Source organism: Columba livia, chromosome 1, assembly GCF_036013475.1.
Source record: "Columba livia isolate bColLiv1 breed racing homer chromosome 1, bColLiv1.pat.W.v2, whole genome shotgun sequence".
Classification (NCBI taxonomy): domain Eukaryota; kingdom Metazoa; phylum Chordata; class Aves; order Columbiformes; family Columbidae; genus Columba; species Columba livia.
In genome coordinates this window covers 117,323,563-117,344,119 of record NC_088602.1, presented here as the reverse complement: position 1 = coordinate 117,344,119, position 20,557 = coordinate 117,323,563, and the positions used below count along the sequence as shown (strand labels likewise).

At 39.9% G+C, this 20,557-nt stretch overlaps 1 protein-coding gene across 2 annotated transcripts in view; it reads left to right on the top strand.

Annotated features, from left to right (window-relative positions):
• LOC135580341 (uncharacterized) overlaps positions 1 to 20,557 on the top strand; it is a 91,816-nt gene that overhangs the window by 48,221 nt on the left and 23,038 nt on the right. The window contains exon 2 of one of the 2 annotated variants that reach the window (XR_010474874.1): positions 19,734 to 19,830. The exons of the other annotated variant lie outside the window; for it this stretch is intronic. The gene's annotated coding sequence lies outside the window, so the exon portion shown is untranslated. The remainder of the gene's footprint in view (positions 1 to 19,733; positions 19,831 to 20,557) is intronic. 2 annotated transcript variants of the gene reach the window in all.

Here is a 20,557-nt window from a genome sequence, read left to right as displayed (position 1 = left end):
CTTGCCAAGTGTCACTCAGCTGGAGTGGCCATCATCCCTCGTTACTGTTTTTGCTTTTCAGTCAGCCCCAATGAGAGCTGCAGGTGTGAGGTGCCCCTGCCTGAGTCTTCAGCCTCTGGAGACATCTTCTTCCTCTCTTCTGCCAGCAGTGCCAGTCCCTGGGCCAGGGCCTGAAACCCAACATAGGTGTTCATGACTCTTTCCCATTTCAGATGTTAAGTGCTGCACTTGAGTTGCTGAGGGCAAGCCTGTCCATCACCTGCTTTGCCTTTCAGCCATCTACCAAAGACCTGCATGTCATTTATTTTCACCTGTCCATTTGACAAAGCATTTCTCAGTCAGCACAGCAGAGTTCAAAGTGCTTTGATCTGCCTAAATTCATGTTTGCCAGAGACGTGTCAAACATGAGTTCGGACTTACTGGCCATCATCATGTCTGTTCTGCGTAAAATACATGGGACACAATGGCCTTAAATGAAACAACCTGGAACATTCTATTCTAAAATGTTGATTATAAAAAAATTAGCTACCTAAGTGTCAGATTAAAGGCACTTTCATACAGATTAGATTTAACCCAATTTGTCATTTATATTCAAGAAGATTTCTCTTCAGTCTTTAGATCAAGCCCTCACTTCTGAGCAATAGGATTTTTTAGAACAGCTGACAGAAGTTTCATCTCATTCCGATCAAAGAAAATGCAGAAAAGTTAAATCAGACAGTTTAACTGTTTATAATTCATAATGAATAATTTGACTTTGATTACTACTTCTTTATTAATTATGGGGTTTTATTAGTTAATGACCTAGATATCTGTTTTAATTGCGTTTTCCATCCATCCCTGTCATACCCATGATGTATTAGTGCATAATGAATCTAACACATATGTGTGCTTGAAGGAACAGTGTATAATCTGTTTCAATTAAATCCCCATGTTTGTGTTTGGATATCCCCCTGTAGGGAGTCTGCAGGGGCGGAGTTAACTTTCTTCACAGCAGTCTGGTATGATGCTGTATTTTGGATTTTTGAACAAAACAGTGTTGATAACACAGAGATGCTTCAGCTGTTGCTGATCAGGGCTTGCACAGAGCCAAGGCCTTTTCTTTTTCTCATACCATTCCACCAGCAAGTGAGCTGGGCGTGTAAAAGAAGCTGGGAGGGGACACAGCTATGATAGCTGACCCCAACTGACAAAGGAATATCCCATACCATATGAGATCATGCTCAGCAGTACATTTTGTGGAAAGCAGGAGGAATGTGGGGACGTTTGGAGTCACGGCATTTGTCTTCCCAAGCAGCCATTATGTGTGATGGACCTGGCTTTCCTGGAAATGGCTGAACACCTGCCTGCCCATGGGAAGCAGTGAATAAATTCCTGGTTTGGCTTTGCTTGTGTGCACAGATTTTGCTTTTCCTATTAAACTGTCTTTTCTCAACCCACAAGTTTTTACATTTTTACCCTTCTGATTTTCTCCCCTGTTCCACTGGGGGAGTGAGAGTGCAGCTGGGTGGGACTGAGCTGCCTACCAGGTTTAAACCAGAAGAGACTATAGCATTAAAAATCTTTCTTAAAGTGTATTTGATTATTGTGTTGACTTGAAGTGGGACTAGCTTTACAAATTCTTGTTTCATGTATTCATGTGTCCTTAAACATATTACGGGGCCTGCAAGACACAAGACTCACTTTTTTTTTTTTTTTTTCTGGTGAGGCAGTGTTGTGGGATAAAAGGCTTTTAAAACAGAAGATTGAAATTTGTCTGAGCTCGTGACTTTCTTGGAAACTTATTGCTTTAGAGGTCTGTGTTTAGAAAGGAGAGAGAGGGCCCTCACGCTAGGCCATCAGTATCTAACTTACAATATGGATGTTTAAATCTAAATATTAATATCTAACTCTTTGTCAGAATCCCCCAACAGCAGTACACAAAGAGCAGTCAACAAGTGATACAAACAGTTCTTAAGCATAAATATCTGTGTCGGCAAATAACCATAAAGCCTTCAAAGAATAATGACAACTGTGGCAAATAATGTACCAGAGAATATTCCTGAGCAGTGTCCCACCTCCTTGTAACATTTCTGCAAGTAAGTTGTCTGCAATGACAGACCTGTTTGCAACTGAATGGTGCTCATGGTGATTCCATTCAGTACTTATTTATCACGCTCTCCTGCTAATTGAACCTTGTCTGAAATATGCTTGTTCCTAACAATTTAATGCTACAAATATAAATAAAATAACTCAATTATAATTTATTTTCTTCAAGCATAGCTTAGACTCAATACTTTCTGTTTGTTTGTTTGTTTAACAGAAGAAGTTAAACCACTTGGTTGTTGAAATTTCATTGTTAAAATCACTTCACTTTAATTTCGCTATGGAGAAGAAAAAGCTGAAACAGATGGCCATTCTCTTAGAGGACTAATTTTCATTTATAAGTGAGTCTGCAATCTAAGTGGCTAGTAAAACAATTCTCTGCATATAAATCACTCGTTCTGGGGGAAGAACAAGCAATGCTTTGCACAAAATGAGAAACAGAAAATAAAAAAAAAGTTGAATCAATGCTCTGGGTACAACACGTTGTACCTAAAGTATCAGAATCGGCACTACCATATGTGCTTCTGATATCAGCAGCCTAAAAAAGACACATCCTATACCCAGATTTATTTTATTCTTTTTCTAGTGTTTCAGATTGGGTATTTGATAATTCTCCTTCTGGAGTTAAAATGAGCTTTGCATAATTATTATTTGCATTTTCTAATTCTGTTGTCTGAGTTCCAGCACTGGAAAACTACGACTTTATTTATTATGAAATATTTTTGTGGGTGTTATTTTTTTCTGGATATGCAAATAATATTTTGCAATTTTTCTATTCAAACGACATAAAACCAATTCTAGTTGCAGGCAACTGTGGTATGTTTAGTTTAATTAGCCTTCAGATTTAGAACACATTATTACAAGTTATAAAATGTTAATGCTTATGTTCATTACATTGAATTTTGAAATGCAAGGTCTTCCTAGACACAGAGGCCTAATCAGAGAGACTCAGCTTCATCACTGTCTTCCTAGAAACTTTATGATTGATCTTGTGGTTATGAAAACAGAGAGAACTTCCTATCTAGGTCACTTGAAAGATATAAATGGCCAATGCGCAGAAGAGTTTCTCCCAATGTATATGATGAGGGAGGAGCACTCTTTTGATGCATCCTTTCTCACCAGCATAACAGCATCAGGCACATATATACGAGACATTAAGTAGAAACTAAAAGATCTGTAGGCACACCTGACAAACCCCTCCACTGACAAGACAAGTGTCTTAGATGACACTGGATGCAGGAGATCCTGGTCATCTCTCTCCTCCTCCAGCAACAGCATCTCACACTGATGCTCTTTTCTGTTCACTGACACGAAGGTGTAGCTCTACAATCTACAAAAATGTCCTGTTGATACAGCGTGCTTGCTTTGTTATGTAGCAGTAAACTACATCTTGGAGTGTTGAAAGGCAAAGGTTGTGTTTTAAACACTAACATGAGCAGAGCAAGAGAAGTGTCACAGTAAAGCATTAGTTTGCCTATGAGAAACTTGGACATTTTTCAATCGGTCCTAGGGTATAATGCAATTTAAATGTTTCACAAGTCTCCTCAGATCATTTGGAAAATGCATACAATTAGTTTTTAAGTATCTGAAAGAAGTATGTGAATAATAGCTGGTAATTATTTTCTTCAGACATAAGATATACTTTCAAGAACCCTTAATCCTAATTAATTGTTAGCTGGAATACAGATGCTTAATAGATGCCAAGTACTGGATCTAATCCACTTCTTTCACAGTGTAGAATATTATGCTGCAAGTGGCAAAGAAAGAATGCAAATCTTTGTCAGGTGGGTTTCTTTGAAACCCTTCATCAAGAAATTACCAAGAATATGTGAAAACTCAAGGCTTTGGAAGATGGTTTGAATTGCTCTGAAGACCATAGTAAGGCAAGCATTGTAGAAAGACTGTTGTCATAGGAAAACATGAGTTAGGACATGTGGCTAGTAATTGGTGAGAAGATTTGATGTGACTTCTTAATTACAGCTGAATAATGATTGTTCTGATAACTAGCTGAAAGCAGGAAGTGGAGTCTGTTATGAGCCAAACTGGCAAAATGTCCTTGGAGAGAAGAGGTGGGTAACTGAAACACCAATGAAGAAGCTATGTGAGATAGGAAGGCATCATACTTATTTTACTATTCTTAAGCAGTTAGAAGTGGCATGGGAGCAAAATATCAGGGTATACAGGTGCTTAACATGCATCTGGGGGAGAGATAGCCGTTATATGAATGATACAAGCATGTGCTTTTTCTGCTAGAAAGCAATCACGAAAGTGCATCAAGCTGTGATTGTCAGTGGGGAACTGCACACTATCTGTCCTCTGTTCCTCTTCCCTGCCTTATCCAGGGATATATCAGTATATCACTCGTTATCCGTCCCAAGGAATAGATAGTTAGCAGTAAAGGATGATCTTCATTGGCATTTAGTTGTTGAGGCACTGAAGACTTTTTCCAGAGTATCTTGCAGCTGAATGGCAATTTCATGAATTTTGATAGCATCTGAATCTTGGATGCCCAGAGGGATATTTACATACCCAGATTTTACTGTCAATATAATGATTTATTTCCAGATAAACTCAGGTCTTAGTGGCTGTGTCTATACTGCGGAAGCTGGAAATAATCCAAGCCCCTGGGCCCAGGTGGAAGAGCTGGCCAGATGCCAAGGTTATGTTAGGACAAAATCAAGCTAGCCTTATCCCTTCTCAGCCCACACCTTGCTTATCTTGAGGAAGAAACCTGGGCCATGAATACCTCCTGTCAGATCTCTGCTCGCAACAATCAGGGCACCAGAACAACACAGTGATGTAGCCACTGGAAACTGCACAGCCCACTAACGCCTCTTCTGCATACTAGGATATGAATATGGTGCTTCCCAGATGTGTGCCCATGCCGTAGCAGTCACCCCTGCTGCAATGGGCTCTTCCGAGGTATAACTATTTAACTAGAAACTGCGGCCTGATAAGCAAGGGACCAGGATGCATCCTCTCTCTTTCCCACCTTGCAAGTGGGATTGTGCTACACATGCTGTGCAGATTAAATAAGTATCTCACATTTCTAGAGGCTTCACACGACATTGAATACAGTTTACAAAATGAAGGCAAATAGCATGAAGAAGGAGCTGAAGCTGAAGTTTTTCATTTTACTCTGCCTTCCACGTTTCTGCCCTTTAAGACAAAGAAGTCTGCTCTGACTATTGGGTGAAATGAATGTAATGTAGACACAACGCTAGAGCTCAGGGATAGCTTCAAGCAGTGAACACCCATTCAAAGGGTGCTGGGTCAGAAGCAAGTGTCCATCACTGCTGGAAATATTATCAGTATTTGTCATATTCTCTAAGACCCAAAGACACAAGAACATTGTTGACATTTTGGCAGAGAATGAGGAAGAGGATCAGGTGAGAATTGTGAAAAACTGGGATAGGCAACCTGGCCACGTTGTAAGGTGTTTCACTGTCACTTGCAGTGGCTCTGCGAAGTGAGAGAAGCCTTTAGATCTCCATAATAGGACTTTGTGGAGAATATGAGTAGTTTCATTTTTCTGCAGGAGGATTCAACATTCACAGCTTAAATCCCAAACCCTTAATTTTCATCCTGAATGTAATGAGACAAACAGTAATAATACTCCAGCTCACCCGAATTTTCCTCTTCACCTGTTTTTCCAGACATCTCTTCATTCTCACTGATCTTCTCAGAACTTTCCTCTAGAAGCCATCTAAATCACTCTTAATTTCTTTGAATTTCATTGTTCGATGCTCAATGTTGCTGCACTTCAGCAGAGGTCAGTGCTGAAAGGAGAAGGATTACTTGAAATATCTTGTTACCTATGACAGTTTTTTAATCATTGTGAATGATTAATCCTGTGGGGTTTGCCTTTACACAATCCTTTTGATTCATATTGAAGCTATGATTCACAACAATTCTAAATATACTTCTGCAGAGCTCTAACTTAGCCTTTTGTTCCCTTCACTGTATTTCTGCAGTTAATTGTTCTTACCCGAGTTCATAGTCTGGCATTTGGCCTTATTAAACAGTATATTTTCTTTCTTATAGCATTTCCCTGTGTATCAGGATCACATTGAACTCTCATCCTGTTTCCCAATGTACAGCATCAGCTTAGTGGTGTCTTCAAATGTAATCAGCACACTTTCTATTCAATCATCTAGATCATTAAAGAAAATATCTCACTGTACCTCTCAGTTAGGATTGATCTTGGCAGAGCATTACCCAGTCCTTTTCAAGAGATACCTGAAACAACATTAATTAATTCCCAAGCAGAGTTCTCCTGACTTTTGACACTGTTTGGTTGTTTTTTTTTTTTTCATCTAAATATACCTTAGTTTGGTTAACAGAATTCTATGCAGTAGTGTCAGAAGTCTCATATAAACCAAGGTATATGTCACATATTGCTTATTCTCTCAGTTAACTTGCAGTAGAAAGAAACTGAAATTTGAATATGATGTGTTTACATATTCACTCTGGCTATTACTCCTCTCCATGTTTTCTTTTATGTCCTTAGGAGCAGTCTGCATGCTAATTTGTCATATTGTTTTTGGTTTACTCGTAGGAACTATTAGGAACTACAAGTTTCTGTATAATTATTTCTCATGCCTGGTACCTGGCAGCAGGCACACCAGCACTTCTAGTAGTGGTGGGAGTGGAAACCAGGTTTCATAAGATTAGGTTGTGTGCAACTAAAATTTACCAATGAAGTAAGCCGTACTGGTTAGCAGCGTGTAAATAACCACCAACTGGACTTGACAACATCAGCAAAGGTTTTATTGTGAGGAGACCTATAATAATATAAAACAAAACAAAACAAAACAAAACAAGAAACATCTAGAACTTCATTTAGTTTTGTTCAAATGTGAAGAAATCCTCAAACTTTGAGAATGCACCTGGGCCAGTCCTCTGTCCTCATCTGTGTTCTGTATTTGTGTTAGCCAGGCTTCCTCCCCAGAAATTGATGATTATTGTTATTCCATTAGCAAACAGATATTCAAGCTTTTAGAAAAGTGAATGGCAACAGCTTCTAAAGCTGGTATGTCAACAAAAATGGTCTCTGCTACTAAGCATTCTCTCAGTCCGTATGATAAGTATGGATCATACATTCTTAAGACTGAGCCCTGGTGATCATTTTCCTTTCTAACCCTATTCACATAGTGGAGTGTTTTGCAGTATTTTTTAAAATGTGTATTAGAGCGTTTATTCAGAAATCTAAAACTTGCAAGTTTCAATTAATGCTGTTTGCAATTTCTTTTTAAGATGCAGGTTTTGATAAAATTAGAATAAACTTTTCACACAGAAGTATTCCCAATTCACTGCAAAGTAAGAACACCAGATGTGGTAAAGATATGGCAGAAAAGAGGCACATTCTTATTTCAGGAGTCTGGGCTAGGATGTAAAAATAATTTTATTTTTTCTCTCTTAACAACTCTGATGTTGAGCAAAGTTGTTATAATGCTGTCACGGAGGCACCCCGTAGGTTAATTTAAGGGATAACAAGGTCCAAAAACAACTTTTATTAAACCGGTGAGAAACAGGGTTTTAGCACTCCAAAAGTGACTCAAATAAAGGTTCGGATATCAGTTGAGGAAAATTATTAAGGGGCAGCAACTAACACAACAGGCGGTCTACAGTGTGCATGCACGTGGCTTCACTCAAAACAATGCTGGAGCCGTCCCCCAGTCCCGGAGAAGTACACACTTGCCTAAACACGGCGCGGAATTATTTTTAAAAGAGATACACGTACTCGTAGTGAGTACGGAAAGTGTGCACTCACAATCCTGTGAGGGTTGATTTACTTACACGTGCAAATGTGCACAGAATATTACACGTGCTTACGTGGAAGCACGGGAGGAAAATACACTCGCGATTGTGCGAAGAAATAATTTCAAGTATGTGTGCAAATGTGCACGGAAAGTTACACGGGCATACGTGCACGGAAGGAAAATACACCCATGATTCTGCGAGGATTAATTTTACATGCACTCATATGGAGCGCGGAAAGTTATACTTGCATATGTGCACGGAAAGTATACATATACTCGCAATCCTGCGAGAAGTTTTACTCACAGCCGTGGCGGCAAGGCAAGCGCAGTCCCCATCCCAGGGGAGGGGGGCTCTCAGCGGCAGCATCTTGCTCGTGCTCCGAGAGACCCACGACAATGGGCGGAGTCTCGACGAGAGTCCCGTTTTTATACTGGCTGATCAGATCTGACTGTAGGCACTCTAGAAGCTTCTCTGCACCCCCACACTGGCTGTGGGTGCCCCTGAAGCCTCCAAACATCCCCCACACTGGGCGCGGCTCAGTGTGCCTTGGCACTCCCTTCTTCTAATGGCCCTGGCCAGGGTGCTCTGGGGCCAAACAAAATAAGGTGTTAGCCTCAAGTAGCAGAGAAAGAGGGAGATGTGCCCACTCCTTCCATACTGAAGGAGGGAGGGGGAGAGAAGGGGGTTTGCATTCTGCCACAAATGCACAGAGAAAATGTAAGTCTTAAAGCTGGAATTTCCTATCTTCTGAATGCTTGGTGAGCAAGACTACTGTTCTTTTGAAAGGGATATTACTTCTGTTATTTTTCATATATTTTTCTGTAGTTCTTTATTTGAAATGTGCAATATTTGTTAAAACAGTGATAGATTTTTTTTTTCCTGTCTTCGTGGAACTGTTGAGTTTTTAATTATATCTTGTTCTGTAAAATTTCCCTGTAGATACAGAATATTTTGTTCAGAAAATTAATAGAAGTATAAGTTAGAGAAATATTTTCTGGACTCCAAAGTTATAAGCTCTCCTATTCTCTATATGACTGCCTCTGTCTCAACTGTAAGAAAAGAATAAGATCATTTTCAATCTCTAATATTATTTGAAAAGTGCACTCCATTGTGTCAAGATATGCCATGGGAGACGACAGTCTACATCCCAACTCAACCTTAATGTCTTATGATATCCATGAGCAAATGTGTCAAGACTCACTGCATGCATTTATTTATTGATTTTTCAAGTACTTCCAGATGGAAAAAAGAATATTTTTGTATTTTTTATGCTACTGATTATAGGTTGAAAAATATTATTTATTTTGAATGTCACAAAATATAAAGCTAGAATTTTGGTACTCAGAAATTAAAGTTTGTTGTTTTAATATAAATATAATTTATAAAACATAAGTAGCATTAAGAAAATTAGTTCCAAGGATTTTCATATTGTATACAGTAGAATGATATATATGGCATGTGTAAATATATATTGTTTAGATTTAATTTAATATTCATGCCAAATGTGAGAAAAATGTTGCTTTATTTACACTGTGACATGGGAATTAATACTTTTAGCTATCACTACTTAGTTATTGCATTTGGTTTATTGTAGGTCAATATAACTCAAAATAGAAAATGATGTTTCATTGCACTGGCTTGATAAGACTTTTCACAGTATTACAATGTAGTAGTTGCTCTTTAGTAATTTCAGAAGGTGTTAGGATGTTGTCTGGAAGACAGGAGATAAGATATACACATCTTACTAATACTGCCTTCTCAGCATTTACCATCATGGCTATACCTCGGCCAGCCAAAGCACTGTTTAGAACTACTGGTTTTACTGTTTCTGCAGCTTTTCTTGTTACAAGATGACATTATGAGCTTATTCCTCCTGACACCCTCCAGAATAAATCGTCTACAGGAGTAGAGGACATTCCAGTGCAAAAAGGAGAGAAAGCCATTTCGGCTTAACTTAACCTTCCTCAGTCAGGTCAGTTCTGCAACATACAAGGACTCACTTATTATTGTAAGGAGAATTTTTTACAGCAAACTGATTAAATGAAATGCAGCTATCCCCACTGGCCTTTATGTGGTTATGGTGGCTCAAAGGCTGCAAGAGAATTTTGAGCTGCTTGTGCACCCTTAGATGTTGCAAAGGACCAAGGACAACAAAAACCTCGGCTGAGCTAAGAAATCATCTGCCTGAGCTGATAGCGAAGTAATGATTAGTTCACACTTTAGGATAGTACGAAAACTACTGGAAAGAAAGAAAATGCAGGTGCAGAGCCCCTGCAGATGCTGTCTTGCTATGTGTGGAGTGCACAAGTGGGCACAGTTATAATGCTGCTTTCAGACTAAAAGACATTGCCGTTCAAGGTTGACAAAATTCAGCCCAAGTCACTGATGTATCTACATGGATGGCTGAAACTACAATCCCCATACAATGGCCTGAGCTGACAAGTCACTTCCAGTCCCATCACAGGAGCACGGTGCTGTGTTCAGCCTCTTGCTGGGGTTCAGCCAGGCAAAACCATGCCTGCCCTGTGCACACACCTCTCCCTGTTCAGCAGACGCTGCCTCTAAATGCCTCTCAGCACAGCATGCAGCTCAGCTGAACTCAGAATGTTCAGCATCCTACTAAAGGCTTCAAACCAGATTCAGTATCAAGCTCAGAAGATAAACAGCTATCAGTAATGTTAAGGGCAGGGGGATAGTCTTTCTAACCGCTAACATACATAGTATTTACATATCTACAACTTTGTTTTGGCAGTTACCCAGGATTTATGGCATTCCTCTCAATTTTTCATTGTACCAATGGTTTATTCCAGGTAGTTTTTCTTTTAATCCCCTCTTTTAAATATGAGCTTGGTCCCTAGTGCAGCCTGTGAATAGAATAACACGCTCTTACACCTCAATGTAACTGTATGGGCATGAAACAAATCTTGTTCTCCTGCTGTGTTTCCAAGGCAGACATGGTGGCCAAAATGTCCTTTAAGATGTTTAAAGACTGTCACAGCTGTATTCATCCAAGGAACAGTAAAACAGGGCAAGGGAACACACAGAAAGTGAAAACCATTAACATTAAATCTGTCTCTACAACCTCAAAACAGGAGTTCTCAGTGATGTCCATTATCCGAGATACACTGCTTACCCCCTGTGCAGCTGCTTGCCTTAATCCATGTAGCAGGCTATAGTGCAGTGCAAACACAGGGACACTAAAGTGACACTGAGCTCTGACATTTCCTTAATTTGAGTGCCAGGTCTGGCCTGCGTAAGATTATAGAATCAGAGAATCTTGGAATACCAGGTTGGAAGGGACCACAAGGATCACATGGTCCAAACTTTCTTGGCAAAAGCACAGTCTAGACAAGACAGCCCAGCACCCTGTCCATCTGAATCTTAAAATGTCCAATGTTGGAGGATCCACCACTTCCCTGGGGAGATTACTCCAATGGCTGATTGTTCTGATCGTGAAAAATTTCCCTGTTGTGTCCAATCGGAATCTGCCCTGGGTGTACCCATTACCCCTCAATGTCAATTATTTTAATAGCATCATTGTTGCAGTTCCCCGGGTTAAAACAACTGAGGAGAAAAAAGACTGGTCATGTGATGACACACTGATTCCTCGTGGACCCTTCAACAGGTTTGAGTTGGTCTGAGCGAGCAAGATGCAGCTGAAAAAACTTACTTAGTTATGTGCTTACAAGCAGATAGAGATTCTGCCTGGTAGTGTGTCTGTTTGTCTCAGTTGTGTGCACTACTCTGACAAAGACAGCCTCCAAAACAACTACAGCGCAAACTTGAGACTTCCTTCTGCCCGGATGCAAATTGGCTGTCAGTAGCTTCAGTGGGGACTTTGTGTGCATGTAAAAATCCCAAGCTGGAACAGGGAAATAATAACAGCACACTTTCCCTGCCACCTCATCTTTCTTCTCTTGGCAGCAGTGCCAGCAGCACTCCTGAGACAAAGCCCAGGCCACAGCTGACTCTTTGGCCAAATGTCTGTCATCCTGTGGTCACTTCCCAGCGCTGGCTCCAGGGCGGCTGCCGGGATGCTCATGGGCTCCAGATGCTTTGCCAGCTTAGAGACCAGTTCTGTTTGGGCTTTAGAGTGTGTGCAAGGTTTTCTTCTGTGTGAAAATAGTTTATTGTTATTTTTCATTTACATGCAAGGAGGGTTTTTTTGAGAGAGGCTCTCTCCACAGACATACATAGTTATTAGGCAGAAATCTGTCTGCAGTACTTGGGGTTAAGTAATGTTTGCACATATTCTTTAGCAGACACTTCCATTTCCTCGCTGCATGTAAAAGAAAAGGTGGAAAATACTTTATATTGCTTTTATGTTTCTTAACAGGTTCCAAAACTGACTGATTTCCAGAAATGCTAAAATGTTATCTCACTCCTGTTTATTGCTAACAGGGTATTTACACAATTTCAGTGAATGTTGTTATTGTCAGAGCTTAGAGTTTCTGTTCTTTGTCTGTCTTATACTATGGGATATATTTTATGTTCAGGAAATCCAACATTTTCTCCTATATTTCATCTTCAGAGCTACACAGGCATGTTCATTCCTGCAAGTAAATAAATATCAAATGGCTAAATCTTCAGTTACTGTTAGACATTTCAAGGTCTGAAAGGCAAAATCATAAGATAATTATGGGTTACAGAAACATAGAAAAGAATGTGATTCCCTGTGATGCAGTTATTAAACAGAAAAATCTATTAATTTGTGGCATATCATTAGGAGAGTTAGTTTTAACTAAAATTTCTTCTTTATGACTTGTGCTGGACTATCACACTTAGAACAAAAAAGGTACAGTAAGTGATGTACCTGTCTTTCAGAAAACAGAAGAAATGTGAGTACACTGGATTTTGTGCAAGTGTAAGGGAACAGTGACTAAACCATTTACATTAACTGAGGCAGAAGTTCAGTTTTGTTTCCTGTCATAATTCCAAAGGTTTCAATGAGTTTATGATAATTTTGACCTGAAAAGATTCTGCTTCATTATTCTAACAGCAGAGTGCTTGTCTGATCTTTCTCTTAATACGATTTAACTTCTATGGTTAAATTCTGAAGGAGCAATCCTCGTCTGCCTCTTTGGCCTACTTCTCACTTTCTCTTGCTGTTCTCTCTTTTTCAAGTCCCCTTTAGAGAATAAAAATGAAGGAAAAAATGTGGGTGTGATTGTGTCAGATAGCCAGGGATAAGTGAGGCTGCAGAGAGTGACATGGCCTTCCAGAGCATCCTCAGAAAAAGAACCGAAAAAAGCATGTATCTGCAGTCAAGCTAACATTTTTTCTTTTTTTTCTTTTTCTCATATGATCTTGTGGGAGGGAACATTCTGGTTTATGGAAACATACATTATTTTACTTTCACCTACTCAATAAATGTTTAAATAAAATTTATTCACTGAAATACAACCCTTGAGAGTTAAGGAATGATCACTTATCCAGGTCAGGTTCTTTACAGCCAAAAGCAGTGCATGTATACATCTAATATTAAAATGCAGTTCCTCACATAAGGTGTTGCTGCATGCTAATAATTCAGCTCCCAGAATAGGGGCTAGATGAACAATGAAGCAAAGGAAAAAAAAAAAGAGAAAAATAAGTTACAACAACAGCGATTGCAATTTAATTTTAATGTTCTTATTGTTTTCTCTCCATATAATTGAGTTGTATGTAATCAGGCTTCAGACTCTGCCGCTGCCTTGGGCTGTCCTTTCTGCCTGACCTTCATGTTTTCCATCAGTCTTGTCCTTCAATCAAATCCTTTCTCCCCTTCAGAGGGCTGAGCCAGGGCAATGCCCCACTGCTTCCTCCTGAATTACCCCCTACTAATGCAGGATGGTCCCTCAATGGGCTGGGCAGGGTCAGCATTGGTGCAGCACAAGCTGCTCCATGGGCTCATCAAGGCAGAAGGTCTCACCCTGCTGGTAGCACCAGGCTGGGGCTGGCACCCGCACACACCTCTGTGCACACTCAGGGGATATGTGTGGTCTTTACACACCTGTGAGATTCACAAGTAAGGTACAACAGCCAAATCACTGTTTTTTTAAGATTTATAGTTTACACTGAAAACTTCGGCCTTAAGCTGTTTTGATAAGGCTCCGTTGTCAGAAATACTTTGTAACACTAAGTTTAATGAAATCTCAGTTTAAAAAGAGGAACAGAAGAGAACTTTCCAGACATTTGTACTGAAAATGAATACTATTAATATCTCACACTAAAGAAACTTAATTATTTCTACGGGGACCCTCATTTAGGGGAGTAATTTGCAAGTCACGTGGGAGTGTTTGATCTCTTCATGTGGAGAGGGGTAGGTCTCTGTTAACTTCAAGCAGAGACAATCACATAATTAATTTACCCAGCAGGAAAACAGAGTTCTTTGAGCAAGTGTGCCCAGAGCTGTTAGTGCGAGGGAATGACCTCTCACATCTGATTTTACACTGTAATAACTAATGGCACAGCTCTCTGCAATTACATTTTTGTTCAGCAAACTTAAAAAGAAAGCATTTTTCATCCTTTTAACTGTAGCTATTGTTTTGTTCCCTTCAAAATTATCTGCACTTGCCACAATGTGGGCTTGGAAATGCCCAGAGAGGAATGATTCTTCTCCTTAAACATTGCTGTTTGTTTGTTTGTTTGTTTTTATAAACCCTGCTTCTTCAGCAAGTATATTGAGGAAAGATAGTTAAATTTCTTCCTCTTCATTTCTTCAGGAATCATGTAACATTTTCTTCCCATGTGCTCTTTCCTGGGAAGAAAATCCTTGCAAATAATTCTAATCCCATCTTGTTTTGTCTCAGAAAAGTCCCCATTTATTAAGTGCAGTGATTATCTTGACAGAAGCACTGGTTAAGAACAGAGCTGCTTCCTGACACCATAGTTCCCGTTAGTCTCTCAAAATCTTAACGTAACAGAAGGACACTGCTTGAGCTGATCTTTGTCATCCATGTTCTATTTCCAGAACGCTTTACAAAAATCAGGCATGGGCTATATGCAGACAGGCTATAGCTGTGACAACTGATCACCTCAAATTTCCTCTGTGGTTTGTGTTTTTACTTCATCTCCTTTAAGTCTGTTGGTACATAGGCTGCTGACTGGGTGCTATGACTGTAATCTCATAGAGAGTAGTTTTTAGAAAATAATGTTTTTGCAAATCCAGAGCAATGACAATCCCTGCACAGAGATGGGAAACAGTGTTCCTCCTCAGAGAAATAAGGTTCTCACACAAATATTATGCATTATTATGCGATACAATAAGCAGCAAAAAAACAATGCAGCAGAGAGAGTACGTAGGGAAACCATGAATTAGCAGCTTAAATAGTGCCAGGGGATACTCCCAGCCACTGAAACTTGAAAATCATTCTCTCAGACAATCTCCAGGTATGGCTGGGGAGTTAGCGTAGGCCAGAGCGTATTTCCAGCAGGCAATATGATGTTGCCACCCTCTGTTAGAGAGTGAGAGAGTTCAATAATACAGACATGGGTCACCCTTTGCCAGTTGCTTCCTGTGTCATGCATTTAATCCACTGCTATAGATGTAGTCTAGAAACCTCTACATCATCTTGGACTGTTTGCCTATGGATTTGTCGGATAGTTTTAAGGATTTGGGAAGGATTTCCTCCAGGTCCTGTTCTGACAGACAGAGACATGGCCTTCCAGACTTCTCACTGAGCACCTCTCCTCTCTCTCCTGCTGGCTGGCCACCACAGGCCTGACCCATGTTGCAGAAACTCTCTTGCTTTATACTGGTGGGATGAAATGTGAGTTTGAGTCCAAATGTTCACATCACCCGTTCTGCTCAGATTCAAGCCCGAGCTGAGGTCGGGTCAAGTTGGACCAAACCCCGGAAGGAGAAAATTCATGTAGAGCAAGCCCAAGCTGTCAGTCACAGAGACTGGTTGGGTCAGGCATCAGTAGTACTGTATGCTACAGCACATTCAAGAGTCTAAGCACTACATAAGCTCAGCAGCTCCAAATAAAAGCAAATTTGCAGCCTTCAGTAGAGGTCCAAATGTCAAAAATCTTCCTGCCATTTTAAGCCTTTGCTTCTAACCCACAGCAGGAACCCCTGACCACAAGCCCCTACACATGTATATGCACATTCATGTACAAGGGCAAAGTCATGAAAAACACAGGTAAATTTAACTGGGAGATCTATGCCTCTATACATGGGACAAGAACTGACCATTTGTTTTCTTCTGTACATCTGACAAGGCAGGGTTTAATAAAAGCTCACAGGAAAACAGGGAATAGCCTATAATCTTCTCAGCATCTTCATGCTTTTAAGGTTTTATTCTACTGAGGAGCACCACATAGATAGTGACAACAGCAGAAATGGATCAAGAGCAAAAATACATCCTTTTAACCATCTTTTAGTTAGAAAATCCAGTACAGGCCCATCAAGGGTCATTAGCCTTCTCATTGTAATCTCCCTTTTGGGATTTCTTGAAGATGTTCCTTCCACAGGTATTACAGACAGTATCAGAGGGCTGGTAAGATGAAGTTTCAGTGAGATTATAACATCCACATAAAAATGACAGATTGCAGTGACAAGCTGGTATCAGTAGCTTGGGAGATAGTGAAATGAAATCTCTTCAGAAAACAGACTGCACAGCGCAGTTCTGGTGAAAGCCGCCGGTGCCACAGGACGACCTCACACGTCTGATTCCCCACCAGTGAAGGCAGATGGGGCTATGTGGTGCACTATAGGCACTAGGTTGCTTCGTTTCCCTTGTGTGATAAAGTACAAGGGCTGAAGCAATGACTAAGGCAGCTAATTGTATGACACTGCCACTCCCATCTGCAGTCTGTAGAAGATCTTAGGAGAGAGAAGTGATCAGGAGGAAACAGAAATGTATAAAAGAAGATAATGACGCCAAGGGCTTTCAGATAAGCAGATAAAAGCACCACGTGAAAGCTAAGCATAGTATTATTAGCAAATTATTTGGCAAACTGAGGGATTACAAGGATTTGAATGAGGAAATGCAGAATTATTACAACTTCTAAAAGGTAAAAAGACCTCTCAAGAGACAGGTACAGAGTTAGCCTTTGCTTGCAGAAGAAGTAACAGTAGGCAATGCTTCAGAAGTTTGCTTAAAATATGCTCTTCAGCATGGCATTAACTCAATTGCTTTTCACATTTTCTCTTCTCATTTTAAAGTCATGTTTGAAAGCAAGTGACATCATGCCTGTACCAGCTGGAGAATGGCACAAACAAAGTGTACTGGAACAGGAGTGACAGACTGCAGGGCAGCTTGAATTAATAAATGACTTCCTTTGCCAGACGGAAAGCAGTGGGGTATTGACCCACTGAAGAAATGGAGCTTTTCCATGAGTAATATAGTACTAATTAAAGCAATATATACATGTTTTGAGAAAGTACATAGCAGGGGGCTGTCTGGAAGAAGGAAGGTTGTTGGGGTTTTGTTTCTTAGTTTATTGCTTCATGCTTCTTTTGCTGTGCACTTTTCAGTCAGAAACTGGAAGACTGCCTCATAAGGAGTTATTCTTCTGCAGCAGACAATGGCTCCACCACAGCCCTTATGCCTCTGATGCACTTACTCTCCATGTGCACTTACAGAGAGAAAAGACTGGCACAGAGCACTGCCAAAGTAAAAAAAAATCTTGCATGAGGTTACAAGCACTTCCTGGAGGAATAGTAAGCTTTGTGTGTGCCTTGGAGTATGATTTGTCATTGGGAAGGTTTATTTATTATGAGCCTATGCAGGCCCCTTTAAAGTGAACAATCAAATGTCAGTATAGGTTTTAGTCTGTTCTGTGTACGTTCACTACTCCCTATACCTGTGAAAACCTGCAGGTAGTCAATACCTAAGGTGGTATTTGCCAAGCGTGTTTTCCCTCTTTTTTGTACCCATACTTCTTTCTCTGTTGTTCAAATCTCTCTGGGCATCACTGAGACTTCTGCTTTGGGAGAAGTATGCAGCTTTTCTAACGCATAAGCAGGACTGATTAGAAATGGGGAGTGACTGAGAGTTGGATGTTCAGCTTGATGGCAGCTGGGAGGCTTTAACCGTTGCAAAGTGCAAATGCACAGGTCAAGCCTACTATGTATTAGCAGGTAGATCTTGAGGATCTTTCAGCTGGAAAATTTGAGGTCTGGAACATGTGAGCATTGGGATAACACTTCTCAGACATGTCTTGTAATCTATATTATTTCTATTCACTATTTCTTTTAAAACTTTTCACAAAGCTGACTAAACTCTCCTTCTAGATCTATGGGTCTTTTCAGCTCTGTATGGGTATTTAAGCTCCCCGCAGATGATGCATATACCAATGTTTCTACCTTGGCATGTGCTTACATAGCCTTCTGTCAAGACTACGTTTGTCTTGGGCTCCCTCTGAGATCCTATGTCCACACCTCTCAGAAATGGTAGCGGCTTAGCAATACTCCTTTCTGCTTCTCTGTCCTTAGTCTGGGCTGGTTTGGAGGTTACCTGTTCTGGGAGACACAACAGTGGAGACAAATCGGTGTAAGTACTGGAGAGAGACCTTTGATACAACATGTGTTGTACAAATAAGAAGCAGGCAAAATACAAATAATAATCTCTAAATTGATCCTGGTCTCCTTTTATTTATAACTAAAGTGTTATTTTGGATTTAACAGCCTTCTTCCATGATTCCCAGCCCTCTTGCTCTAAGGTTTCTCAGACATTTACCTATGGTTTAGGAGGTTTTTTGCCTCTGTCCCACTTACAACCAGCTTGCTGTGTCTGACAAAGCAGTTCATTCACTAGTTTCATTGCACTCAGAAAAAGGCTATTTTTCTTTCAACTCAAACACACTTTATTTTTTGGGAGGGTGGTGTATCTGGTTCTTTGGTTTCTCATTTCATGTCTGCACTAGACAATCTGGTAAAGCTGGATTCTTCTAGGACACACACCTGTCTTAGAACCAGAATGAAAGCTGTTTAGTGCAAACATCATGCTTTACCTATTCTGGAGCTTCTTCCAGAGACAACATTCAATATGTGCTTTCCCAAAGCCCAGTAGTGATTAATTTCAAATTGAAGGTTTGAGTTATGTATGAAACTTGTAAACACAAATAGATAAAAGGCCTTTAAAAACAAAGAAACAAACAACAACAAAACCAAACAGACACCAAAGCAACAAACCAACACCTTCCCCTTCAAATAAAATAAACAAAGAAAGGCCTCCAAAACACTATTCCCTAGCTGTATATTAAGGTCAAAACTTAAACAGTCAATTCTGCAGCCTCTTCGAACACAAGTGGTGTTGCTTGGGCAACACAACCCAAGTTAGGAGCATGTCTTAGAGACGGGATCCATCCCACCAGCTGCAGCCATCTGCAGTGTACACATCAACATATAAGTTATTTGATAGGTATTTCTAGACAGAAATCTACCTGATCTGTTGCAGATATCTACTTGCATATTATCTTCAGTATGTGCTGTCCCTACCTTGAATGCAATGCCTGTGGGTGAGCATCTCAGGAAAGTTGCCTCAGATCTTTATGACTGTGCCTTGCAATTTCAAGGTTGCACAGTTAAAATGATCTGGGATGATGTATCCTGGTAATTACACCAGAATCATTATCACAGACACACTTGCTTCCACAAATGCAGCAACGGAATTACATTTCTGCCATAAAATTGGGCTCTGTTAAATGAGCTGGTGGTTTTCCACGTTCAAGGTGTTACCAATTTCCATATCCTATTTTCTGTGTGCACGAATGAAAAGGATTTTTTCATCTAGACCTCCAAACTCATCTCAGATTTCAACAGCTCTGCTATGTTTTTTCCAGTTCATGCACCTGCACTTCTGCAAGTTCTTAGACAACAAATGGGGTTACAAAGAAAAATCTTGCAAACAATGGCAAGAAAACAGTTACACTAGTACAATAGGTTCTGTTTTCTTTTACAGAGAATTCATGAGAAGATGAGTACCTTATCCAGGAAAAGGCTTATCAGTTAAGAAAAGCAAGACAAGGTTTACAGAGAGAGCACGTACCATGTATAAGGTTCACTGTTTTTCCTATTATTGTATTTCTAAACACAAATATCTAAAAGCTATTTCCACACATATTTAAAGTCATAAAGAGGGTTTTTTTCTGTTAAACATATGAAAATAGAATTTTCTTGTTTTGTTTTATTGCAAAAGAAATATAGACTTGACATTTGGCAAGCACTTACGTATTATTCAACCTCCCAGATATGTGTTGAATACTCTATTGGTACCAGGAGATGGCAGAAATCTTACTAGAATAGAGAGTCATCAGCAAAGATGTTGACTTAATACCTAATTTAAGTGCAAAAAAAGAGCCACTTGGAAAAGCTTTTACCCAACTGAAAAAAAATGCCAGATATTGAGAACAAAGAAACAGTTTAATGCTTGTCTAAGTCATTCATAATAGCAAATTTGTAATTCCAAAGAGCCACTTTGTTGTAATGGAGTCCACTCTTGTGTCCTGGTCCTGGTTTTAGAATTAATATGTAGAAAACACTGCTGAGGAGAATGAGTTTCTTAGGAAACTGGCACAGTAATTTCTATTACACAAATTATTTGGTGCATATTTCTGTCATCTTGCAACAGATCTGTAATGGGAGTGGGTTTAATTCCCTGCTAGGATAGATCTGCTAGGAGAGCCTTGCATTCTGCAAGAACCAGTTTCTAGAACAGGAGTTGCTGCTGAAGACCTAACATCCAAACTACGTGCAGTTTAGTTTTTTCTTTGGATGCAGAGGTTT